At 36.0% G+C, this 13324-nt stretch overlaps 1 protein-coding gene across 2 annotated transcripts in view; it reads right to left on the bottom strand.

Moving 5' to 3' along the window:
- Positions 1-12548, bottom strand: part of LOC110458109 (zinc finger protein 239-like) — a 42206-nt gene extending 29658 nt beyond the window's left edge. The window contains exon 1 of one of the 2 annotated variants that reach the window (XM_021509687.1): positions 12433-12548. The gene's annotated coding sequence lies outside the window, so the exon portion shown is untranslated. The other variant, XM_021509686.1, reaches the window with a different exon arrangement.
- Between the last annotated feature and the right edge of the window lie 776 nt (positions 12549-13324).

Raw genomic sequence — 13324 nt, 5'->3', positions numbered from 1 at the left:
CTCCTCCTAGACCAACGCCATGATATGATACGATCGGTGATTTCCATATTTTATATATATATATAATAAAAGTCCCAATAAGATACATATATTATAAACCCAACAACTTATAGACCCCCCATAAGACCATCTACTAACAACCAATTATATTTCTTTTCTTAAATAGACATACACCAAAGAATTAAGGTTAAATATCCGCATACACCATAGGGACCCCTCGGATAATCTCAGACTCCGGCCAAGTCTGACAAGGAAACAAAGGAAGGATCAACCACCACAGATACATCAGCCGGCGCGACAAATCATTTCGGACCAAGGAGTCGTCTCCAAATTACATCATAAGATAAGGATAGGATATCTAAAGGGAATTTCCCTTAAGCTCAGTAGTAGAGTGTCCGACCTGGAGATCGAGGGTTCGATCGCCGGTTGAAGCACACTATTCTCTTTCCTGTTACATTAGCTAGATAGGGTGCTATATAAATGTTGTATATTATTATAATCAGGTCCGCCAGATTATTTTCAGCTTTTATAATATATATAATATACTGTGATGCCCATTTATTATATAATAACTTCCATTATATATGTGTGTGTACCTGGTAGTATGTGACATTTTAGTACGGAATTAAGTACTAGAGAGAGATTCAAAGCGCTATGGCGGAAAACTGCCCATTTTTATGAAAATGGAAAAAAAACTATTGATGAATAAATAAATTCTAGTATGGAATATGTATCAAACCAATTGAATATGAATTTTTGAACTGTTGAGATATTCGATATTGTTAATATAATACTGCAAATAAAGCCATGTTCACTATATCTATGAAATGACGGGGTTTCCCAGATCTAAACAAATACTTTAAACACTTCCCCATCCGAGGACCAACTTTTGAATAAAGTTTTTGATTCTTTTATGTAAAATGCAAAAACAAATCGTATGACGGAAAAGTGGTCCTCCTTTGGAAAAGTGCTCAACATGATGAAAAACAGTGTTGATCAAGTTTCTCAAAACTGTGACAGATGTTTCTTGGGTTAAAACAGTTTGTATTTCCATATTCGTCTATGTCCGATGTAGGCAAATGTGCGGATTGGTTGAGTGGTTAACACTCCGGCCTTCCAAGCAGGCGGCCGGGGTTCGATCCCCGAAGTCGCCGTACGCATGGAATATTAGAGAAAGTGTTTTTCTCCTGCCCACACAGCTCCAACAACCCAGGTGGTGTATAAAATGGTCTGGGGTGGGTGTTGCGGTATCTATGCTGTAGCATTCAAGTGAGGTGGCACTATATATGATGCCGTTGGAAGCACGGTCCAACTACAAACAGAACACATTACATCTCCAGCACACACACAGGCATACACACATAGGGAGATATTAGTCAGGTGGCATAGGACTAGTAGTTAGCGCCTGATAAGGCAGCTCCTGCGAATTCCTCAATGTTGTATTGATTAATATATATGCTAATTGTATCGACTGTATAAAATTGTATATCTATGTACTGTAAAGCGCTTTAGAGTGGCTTATGTTAGCTAGATAGGGCGCTATATCAAATGTTTTATATTTTTTTTTTATATTTAGGAACCTGGAGATCGAGGGTTCGATCCCCGGTTGAAGCACACTATTCTCTTTCCTGTTACATTAGCTAGATAGGGTGCTATATAAAATGTTGTATATTATTATAATCAGGTCCGCCAGATTATTTTCAGCTTTTATAATATATATATATACTGTGATGCCCATTTATTATATAATAATTTCCATTATATATGTGTGTGTACCTGGTAGTATGTGACATTTTAGTACGGAATTAAGTACTAGAGAGAGATTCAAAGAGCTATAGCGGAAAACTGCCCATATTTATGAAAATGGAAAAAAACCTATTGATGAATAAATAAATTCTAGTAGCGAAAATGCATATATCAAACCAATTGAATATGAATTATTGAACTGTTGAGATATTCGATATTGTTAATATAATACTGCAAATAAAGCCATGTTCACTATATCTATGAAATGACGGGGTTTCCCAGACTTAAACAAATACTTTAAACACTTTCCCATCCGAGGACCAACTTTTGAATAAAGTTTTTGATTCCTTTATGTAAAATCCGGAAACAAATCGTATGACGGAAAAGTGGTCCTCCTTTGGAAAAGTGCTCAACATGATGAAAAACAGTGTTGATCAAGTTTCTCAAAACTGTGACAGATGTTTCTTGGGTTAAAACAGTTTGTATTTCCACATTCGTCTATGTCCGATGTAGGCAAATGTGTAACGCAGTTAGCTTGTGACCAGAAGAAGTAATCGATGCAAGTTCGAATCCATTTTCATTTTTTTTTTTGTTTTTTTAATAATTCAGTAATAAAATATTGTTGAAATCAGTGGAACATTTTATTGACATTTTAATAGCATACCTATTGATTTATTTTCTATGGAATCTTGTCAATAAATCACTGTACACGTGTACAGTACAGCTACGCTTTGTAGGTAAGACATCATTTTAAACGATATTTTTTTATTTATCATTTAAACGCAAACAAATGATGCCGAAATACAAAATATGTGGGATTGTTCCGTCAGAATAAAAAAGGCCAAGAAAAACAGGAATGTTATTATCGCCAATATATTACCGAACATGGTCGAAGTCAATCTTATTTGTTTTAAATGCAGGAAGACTGCAGCACAAAGTAAGGAGCGCAATACACGTGTAAGACATGCTATTCGAAAATTATATGTAATTTTACCATTTCAAGCTGCAGGAAAACCAAATCGAGATGTGTGTTTTATACGATATTGTGTTACATACAGCATAACGCGAAATAAGCATTTTGTGGAGTCTTTATCGTAAAACGCATGCATTAATAGTTATGGCCTTAAGTTCGTCTGTTTATAATAATCTATTCTCAGACACGGCATTCTATGGTGGCTTATATATGACATTTCGTCTTTTCGCTTTTTCGCCCGCGAAATAACGCCAAGCGAAAAAACGAAATAACGAAAACCCGCACAAAAGCGACATTACGAAATAACGCCAATACAAAGCGCCAAAGCTAAACTCAATATACAACTAGATGTAAATTGAAGAATCTCGTCGGTATCACCCGGGACAGATTTTGAGTACAATTCATTTTTTAGGTTTCTTCAATGTTAATCGTTTTTTAATATATTAAGCATTACTTGTACGATGGAAACATTTGATGCTAATAATTCTTTCACTATGATTAACACTCACTCCGGACATTAACTCGAGTTGACATTTGCTGTTGTCTGCAATATTAGTGAGGAAATATAGACAACCCGAAACTTTTGGACCCCGCCGTTGTTTCCGTCTCTGCCTCTAGACTCGTTGATGGAGGCATTTTAATCCAAAATGAAATTCGTCATCCAAGTCATTTTGAATGGACAAAGTCTAACAAACGGGGGACCTACATTCCGATGTCTTCAAGATTCAATTAAAACTTTGTTTACCTTGTCCTCCATGTTAGATCAAAAGCAGGACGGACAGCTCCGTTAGTTGTAACGATTATTTAAGATCCCCGATGTACACGAGAGTACTATGTACGCGTGTGAGAAAGGGTTGGAGGAGTGAAACACTGCTGGGGTGGGTCACTCCGAATACAGTTTATAAAAGGCGTTTGTAAAAAATCCAATCCAATCATCTCTATATTTGCTTATGGTTAATTCTGTTATATATATAACTAGATCTGTGTCGCTTTACGTAAAACAGCAACGGCCAAATCATGAGACATTTGCAGTTTTGATACAAATACACTTTTATATTTCGATTTCTATTCGCAGACAATATTCCCCGTTATGTAATTTTCTTGTAAGATACAATAAAAACGTGTTTTATTGTATATTATATGGTAAACTAGTAATCGGGCAAAATAACCAGGAATCGCTTGAATACTATAAAAAATAGCACCGCCATACCCGAGGCACGTGTCAACGGCGTGGCTGTTGGTTTGTGTACCGGACAGGACACGTCTATTAATACCGACAGAAACCAGTATGTACCCTTTATGGAATACAAAATAGCAGATATACACTATTTCAAAATAAGTACAAGCTATATTATATAGGAAGATTTCATTCAATGATTTTTTCCAATCCCTTCCAGGACTTACCACATAACTGCTAATCAGGGGCGGGATCACCGTTTCAGATTTCCAATTTTGTGGACACGTTTGGACTAAATCACGTCAAGTTACTTCAAGTTAAGGTAATAGGATTGTGTCACCATTTCTCAGTGGAATTTCTTCAAATTTTGTAGTTATATTGCTTTAAAGTAAAGAAAATTTTCTGCCACAAAAAAATATAGGTTGTCAGAATTTTAAGGATTTTAAATGGTAATTTAGGTCAAAAGGAGTGAATTTTGAAAAAAAAATGAAAGACACAATATTTTTACAAAATAATGTCAATAAAAATGATACTGACATATATTAGTATGGCATTATGTATATCAATTTAATAAATGCTGAAATTGTGTAAAATTAATTCTCTATACACGATATAAAAATTGACATTTTATAATAAACCATATACACATAGTAATTGCAGGTAAGAGTTATCGTTCTTGAAAAACTTCACAGTAGTGAAATAGGTAGCCGGTTTCCTGAAGTAAAGAAAAAATGGACACATGTGATTCATTGATAAAAAAACTAAATTAATGCCTGGATTGTTTTGAAATAATTTAATATTGAGAGAACACACTGTTCTGTCAATGATAAATATACAATATTCATCAGTTTAATATTAAACATTAGAATTTGCGGAAATTGTGATACTCTCTCCCTACATTGGATTTTCAACTAGGGATGTACTTCCTGTTTCCGTTTATCAATACACTCCAATGACCTTAAACAACAAAAAAAGTCTCTGGTAATATTCCTCAGGTTCATATTTTTCTTTAGTTATCGATGTCGAATTCGAATTATACTCTTTTCTATACCTCAGCGGATTGAAACATTGTTATTATATATAATACTTCTAGAAATGTTTAAGCTGTAGTATATTAATTCATAAAGAAAGCTCAGGTGCTGTATTAAAGTACCATTACTTCCTTTACCACCTATACCCTCCTATATTATCTATACTTCCTATATCACCTATACCCTCCTACAGTAACTATACGTCCTATACCACCTATACCCTTCTTCATCATCTATACTTTCTAAACTATCTAAACCTTCCTTCATCACCTATACGTCCTATACCATCTATACCCTCCTACATCACCTTTACTTCCTATATCACATATACCCTCCTACATTATCTACACGTCATATAGGAGGCACGGTAGTGCAGTGGTAGGACGCCGGGCGCGTGACCAAAGGGTTGCGGGTTCGCGCCACGGCACGGCAATGTGTTGTATCTTTGAGCACGATACTTTATTCCGCTTGTTCCAGTCTACTCAGCTGTAAATGAGTACGTGGTTGAGCAGTGCTAGAATTGTTGAATGCTAACTGTTAGCGCCGAAATAGCAGCTCCGGCTGTATGCTCCCCAGGGAGTTGAGAAATGTATTGGCTGGTCGCAAAGGCCCTATAACCACGGATAATAATTTGTGAACCGCTTTGAGACCACCTATGAACTAGTTTGTGATAAAGCAGTATATAAGAACCGCCCATTATTATTATTATTATTATTTATTATATACCACATATACCCTCCTTCATCACCTACACGTCATATACCACCTATACCCTCCTACATTACCTATTCCACTTATACGTCCTAAACCACCTATACCCTCCTACATCAACTATACTTCCTACATCACCTTTACTTCCTATACCACCTATACCCTCCTGCATCACCTACACGTCATGCACCACCTATTCCCCCCTACATTACCTACACGTCATACACCACCTATACCCCCCTACATTACCTATACCTATACCCTCCTACATCACCTATACGTCATACACCACCTATACCCTCCGGGGGCACCTTTACTTCCTATATCACCTATACCCTCCTACATCACCTATACGTCATACACCACCTATACCCTCCTACATCACCTTTACTTCCTATATCACCTATACCCTCCTGCATCACCTACACGTCATACACCACCTATACCCCCCTACATTACCTACACGTCATACACCACCTATACCCTCCTACATTACCTATACTTCCTTTACCACCTATACCCTCCTACATCACCTATACGTCTTAAACCACCTATACCCTTCTACATCACTTATACGTCATATACCCCTTTGCCCTCCTACATCACATTTACTTCCTATTCCATCTATACCCTCATACATCACCTATACGTCCTATACCATCCTACATTATCTATACCCTTTTACACCACCTATACCTAATATACCACCATAACCCTTCCACATCACCTTTACTTCCTATACCACCTATACCCTCCTACATCACCTTCACCTTCTATACCACTATAACCCTTCTACATCACCTTTACGTCCTATACCACATATACCCCCCTACATCACATATACTTACTATATATAACCATCTATACCCTCCTACATCACCTTAAATTATTATATCCTCCTACATCACCTTTACTTCCTATACCACATGTACCCTCCTACATCATCTATACCCTCTTACACCAACTATACCCTCCTAAATCATCTATACTTCCTATACCTTCCTACGTCACCTTTACTTCCTATACCACATATACCCTCCTACATCATCTATACCTTCTTACATCACACTATACCATCATACGTCACCTTTACTTTCTGAACCTTTATACGTCACATTAACCTCCTATGCCATACACATACACATTAAAATACACTCTTGTCGCATCAATAGCATGTTTTAACTTTAAATGACGAGAATAAGATTTTATATGATAATTGTCAAATATTTTCTTCTTAATGTGGTTGTTATGGCTGTAGTTGGCAAGAAATCTGAATGACATCTATATGCTTCTATGCTTAAAGAGCTTTAAAACATATCTGGTGAATCTAACTATGAAGATGCAGTCACGTTTTCATTCCGTGCAATAAAAATGTTCTTGTATTTCAATTTTGTTATAAAAGAAGACATTTGTGAGCTGAAACTCTCTAAATGGATGCAATTATCAATTTACTCTAAATAATATATCAATCAAGAGAGGTGTAACAGGCTGGGAAGGTCTTTGTATCAGGAAATCATATTTTCTTAAATAGCGTTTGATAGCAGAGACTAGTCCATGGTATTGGAGAGAGTTTGTGTTGGTTTGTTAAATCTAGATATATTTACACAGAAATGTTAATTTATAAGAAAAAAATATAAACATACACCTCACTATATAGGCAGCTGAAGATGCATGTATCATTAATGGTAGTGAGACACAGGTAACGATATTTGATTGATCCTTGAATACATTTACATGACATATAAATGCATACATATACCACATATACCCTCCTACATCACCTATACGTCCTTTACCCTCTTTGCCCTCCTACATCACCTATACTTCGTAATCCACCTATACCCTCATACGTCATCTATACCTCCTAAACCACCTATACCCTCCTACATCAACTATACTTCCTACATTACCTTTACTTCCTATACAACCTATACCCTCCTACATCACCTTTACTTCCTATACCACAATAACCCTTCTAAAACCACCTTTACTTCCTATACCACTTATACCCTAATGCATAACATATACTTCCTATAACCACCTGTACCCTCCTACGTCACCTTTTTTTTCTATACTCTTCCTTCGTCACCTTAACTTCATAAACCACCTATACCCTCCTACGTCATCTATACTCCCTATATCACCTATACTTCCTATACCACCTATACCCTCCTATGTCATCTATACTTCCTATACCACCTATTTCCTATACAACTTATACCGTCCTACATCAACTATATTAACTATATCCTCATACATTACCTGTACTTCCTATACCACCTATACCCTCCTACATCACCTATACTTCCTTTACCACCTACACCCTTCTACATCACCTATAAATGAAAACTGAATTTACCATATATACCCTCCTTATTTCAATATATTTTATGTCATTTTATTGATTTGATTATTAATTTGTTTTATTTATTCAAGCTTATTTTTTATTTCATTTTATTAATCAATTAATTAATTTGTTTGATTAATTCAATCTAATTATTAATTGATATATTTTTTGTTTGTGGCGGTTTTTGCCATTCGTGATTTAACCATGATCACGTTCTTTATTACTCTTTTCAATATTTCAATACTTATTTGAATGTTCATCACCATTTTATTAAATATCAAAAATTAATAATAATGTGTCCTCTTGATTCAGCTTAAAGAAATACCGAATACACAACTAGTAAAATTGCTAGGTTTCAATGATTTTCAACCGCGTAATCAAAGTCAATTTATTGTCAATGTTGGCATGGGCCTTGTACCTCTCGAACCTCGCCAGGAAGCACCCCCGATACATATTGCGAGTCGAGCGCAGGACTTACATACTTCGACCTGGACGTAAACAAAACCCACAATATATAGACAATAAAATTAACGAAAAACCATACACACCTAGAGATAAAACTACAAATATTTTATAAAGTGAAACTCGCCGTTTAGACGCACTAATTATATATCTTCAATCCAGACTAACCTTGTATCATTACGAAACCAACAGCCCATCAGTGATGGAAGTATTTGTAGATTTAGTGTAATTTGATTCATATTCATATGAACAGAATGATATACGTATGGAAATTAAATATTTAAAATATACAAATAACTAATTACTCAATCATTTTCTACTTATAATTTTACTGACCAATTAAGGTATGTGTATAGACATGCATCCATCAATCAGCACATGACGCAGCCCAAATATTCGAATATCAATATAAGTCATTGCTAAACTTCCGACCGATTATTTAACGTATTTATCTATTTTATTTGTATATTTATTTTGTTTTCAATTTGCAAACTTTATTATACATATAACTATTTTTTTTATATAAAAACATTTCAGCACTCACATAATCTTAAAATAACCTGCACATAGCCATCGAACGTTTTCTTACATAACGAGCAAAACGCATGTTCAACGCACATTCAACGCTAAAGTGAAAACGCACAACAAACGGTCAACTCAAACGCAACGGAAACGCAACGAAAACGCAACGCAAACGCAACGGAAATTCAACGCAAACGCAACGCAAACCCAACGCAAACGCAACGCAAACTCAACGCACTTTTGGTAGAGAAAAACGGTCCAGGGTCTGTAATAACCATACCGACACGTAAATAAGTCGCCGATTCGGCGGTCCTTTGCAGCGATGGACATCAAATCGTCCAATACAATGAGGTTGCTCACGTTTGGGTCAAGAAACTGATCATTCTCCAGGTCTAATGGTACCCCTTGTATTAATTCCACTCCGAGTCTGACGGTCGTTTTGATAACGTCATATAGAGGTTGCCATCGCTCGACAGCCATGACATATTCTTTCGGGTAAGGGATTCAGTTTGGTAATGTTATCTTGTAAAGGTGTTTTCACGAAATGCGTCTTACCACAGGAGGGCGGTCCCGACACAATCGTCGTAAAATGAGGCTTGAAACGGAACTGTTCAGAATCTTCTGACCTTTTGTCAATATGCGGTTCTGAAAGTCCTGATTTGGGCAGAGTTGATCCCAGTTTTCCCGTTCCTCATTGTGGCGCACCGGCGCTCAGAGGTTATGGCGCTCCAGCGCTCCGGGGTTCTGGCGCACCGGTTCTACGGTGCCCGGCGCTGCTGCCTGTACTCTAGGTATTCTTAACATTTCTTGGTCTCCCAGTTCTGAATGTTTCCTCTTCACGTGTCTTTGTAGGCTGCTAAAATGTTTCTCTACACGTTCCGACATTCTATACCATACATCTTGACAGTTAGTTTAAACAGTCTTTTATTTCATCACTTGCACACTACATTACAATACAGTACAGATACAACGAGGGTAGGAAAACAACCTATAAGCTTATATTAATTCCTCTCCTCTAGTACAGTTGCAGCAATTTACATGGACATTTACACACATCATTGATGAGACGGACAAAACATCTTTAAAATAATGGAAAAAATACTACAGTTATACATTATTTGATTGGTAGTAAATGACATTGACAACAAGCTGTTACTTAGTAAGGGATATAAAGAAAATTGATTGATAAAGATTCCTAAGGAATCACATAGACATATTTACCTCAGATGTGTAAAGGAAAACTAATTTAGATATGCAATAGATATGAAAGTTCGTGATCTACCGAACATACTTAAGATATTGAAGAAACAGTTCCAGCCCCTAATTGACAACATTGCAGAGTTCATGGACTCAAATGACTTGGTCAGACTGTCTGTGGAGTGTCCGGAACTTGATTTCCCATCGCCCTTCTCTTTAAAGAGGTCTCGGATCTGACGGCTGATCTGACGGCTGATCGACTGTTGTCGGAAATTGAGCGCGTTTTACAATCGTACGAACAATTCTTCCTAGACGAAACACTGGATATAGAGTAAGTACACGTACACCTTCCGAAGGGAGGAACACGGAAACGCTGCCATTATGCTGACTTAGACAAAATGATTTAAGACAAGAGATGTTTCATCAGAATGACCTTTGTTGTGCCAGAGCCATAATCACAACACAAGCACGCATCGATGGACATGCACAATGGAATATTATCAGGTAAGGAAGGAAAATCCAAGGGACACTCGCCCACGATCTTCATCGAATGGCTGAAGTACCTCCAAAGAAATGTGGAGTGGACGACATCAAATTGTTCCAAGACGAAATGCCTGACTACCAGATCATCGTTGTTTCAAAGGAATATTTCAACGCCAGGATTTATTCTGGACCAGACACCGAGAAACAGATATATCTGTATCACCATGAGGATCAATATTACGTCATCACGAGCATGCCGGCCTTTCTGAACAAAAGCTATTACTGTACACAATGCAGAAAGGGCTATGACCTCAAAGAGAAACACCCATGTAATAACCCATGTGTGTACTTTCACAACTACACTATATAATAACTAAAGGGAACAGCAGATGGAGCCGTAACTGTGTACTCACTGTGGATGGTGCACGATATGTATGGCGGGACGCCGTTCTAAATCTGGTTAAGGTGATCGATGACCCATTTAGGTTCAATAGGGTTCTTCAATTGATAAATGAACATTTTATATAACAACGTAACATAAATATTCTACTGAAGCGCATACATTCAATGGCTTCTATACATCACAACCAGTCTACTGATACATACAAAATTCCAAATGAATCATCAGACAAGAGGGCAATTAAAATGCATTGCTTCTTGAACTATAAAAATCTGCATATTCTTTAAATAACAATTTCATTATTCATGTATTTTCAATAACGTACATCTAATGACGTTTGTCTATTTAACTATAACGTTTTGAGTAGCTGACAGCAGTGATCACATTGTAGTCATTACGTTAACGATCAGTATATCTTTGCTGAATATATCTATATACACATCAGGTTTGTATGTACATGTATTTGCGATGAATTGTACATGTAGCTTAGACTTTGATAAGGCCAAAACAAAATAATACATGTGTTTCCTATTCCCCTACCTACATGGAAAACATCCTCTCTATCTAAAATATATCATTACCAAAATTGAGAAATTGGAATTAAATATATTCAGTAAAAAGGGAAATTAATTTAAATATTTCATATCCAGAAATTGGATTTAAATACTCAAAGCCACAATTAAGAAAAAGGATTTATACAAATCCATTCTGTAAACTCCTTTCACTCAGGACATTGAAGTGTATTCCAAGGATGTACAACGTATAAATGTAGTTTGTTGAAATGTCTATAATAAAATTTAATTACATACATTTATTCGGTTATTTATAATAATAATAATATACTACATTTATATAGCGCCCTATACAATTTGTAAAATTACTCTAAAGCGCTTTACAACATATGGATAATAGTAATAGTTATAATTGTGAAAGAACAAAAAAGGCTTACAAACACTTGTATACATTAAGCAAGCAGACAATCTTCGCAATGTGCATAAATAAAGAGTGGTATTTACATGACGTCTTCGAAATTATCATGTTATTCATAATAACAATTTAAAATCTTAGGAAAATATATAATCTTTTATATACCTACCTACTTGCAATCGAATCCATATGGAATAGGAAACATGCACATAACTCTATTTGGGGTAATCACAACGACACACACTAAGGTTTGCCCAGATTTACCCTGCGGTCGAGTTTTTATCCCAACATTCCATAACCACATCAAACCATCATGCTACAGGACACAGTTTACAGATCTATACATGTGATCGGTAGCATACAGAGAGCATGTTGCTTCTATTTCCAGAGGTTTAAAGCTGTCGGCATATGTATAAAAGGATGCACGCTTTTTAAGTCCAAGAAAGGTCGACTTACCTGTTAACTTCTCTATGATTCTATTACTCCGCCCAGTCATACTTCTCGTTGATATCGTTCATTGTTCGTTGCGTTCAGCCTTTAACGTCTAGCCAGCAGCTAAGTCCATACAAATGTAGGTCATTCACGCTGTCATTTTAGTGTACATATGAAGTCTGATAAACATTGGTAGGCCTACTTTGTTTTTTGCTAGATGAAATACAAGATACAAGATCCAAGAACTTTATTTAACGTCGCATATTTAAAACAGTAAGCATTAGCACTGTGCTAATATTGCGACAACAAAGGGATACAATTAAGAAATAACATCATGTAGGTACATTTAAATTTAGTTCAGAAATAGCAAGCAAATATCACAGGAGGTACAAAAGCAAAGCGGCACTTAAGTCATCACAGACAGGTAGCATTTGCAGTTAAATTTATAAACTGGAGGTAAATATTGAATACTAGTATGTTACACAAGTATTACTATCACAGGGTTTACACGCAATGACAGTGTAATATGCAAACATGCTAATATAGCAAAGTGTACAATTTTACCGGAAATACACTAATATAGTGTGATTTAAAATAGGGACAATGATGTCGATTTTAACTAAAAAAGATTTTGGGAGCTCGAAGCATTTTATTTAAAATATGCTGCGTGAGATTATATACAATCATAAAGCATAAAGCACATAAAAGCATACGAGTCACACATGATAGTAAAACAGATATAGCAAGATGAAAGCCTACCAGTACCTGATATTAAAATTCAAATGTATTGGTCTCCCTAGGCGTCTATGTGAGAGGTAAATCAAAGGAAAGCAATCACTAGTACTGTTATAATAATATACAGTCAGATCGTTATATCGCGTTAATTTATCTGTTATTCCTTATTTATCTTCGTGTT

This window comes from Mizuhopecten yessoensis, unplaced genomic scaffold (genome assembly GCF_002113885.1).
Source record: "Mizuhopecten yessoensis strain PY_sf001 unplaced genomic scaffold, ASM211388v2 scaffold9431, whole genome shotgun sequence".
Lineage (NCBI taxonomy): Eukaryota > Metazoa > Mollusca > Bivalvia > Pectinida > Pectinidae > Mizuhopecten > Mizuhopecten yessoensis.
The sequence above is the reverse complement of the archived record's forward strand: the minus strand, read 5'-3'. Positions and strand labels throughout refer to the sequence as shown.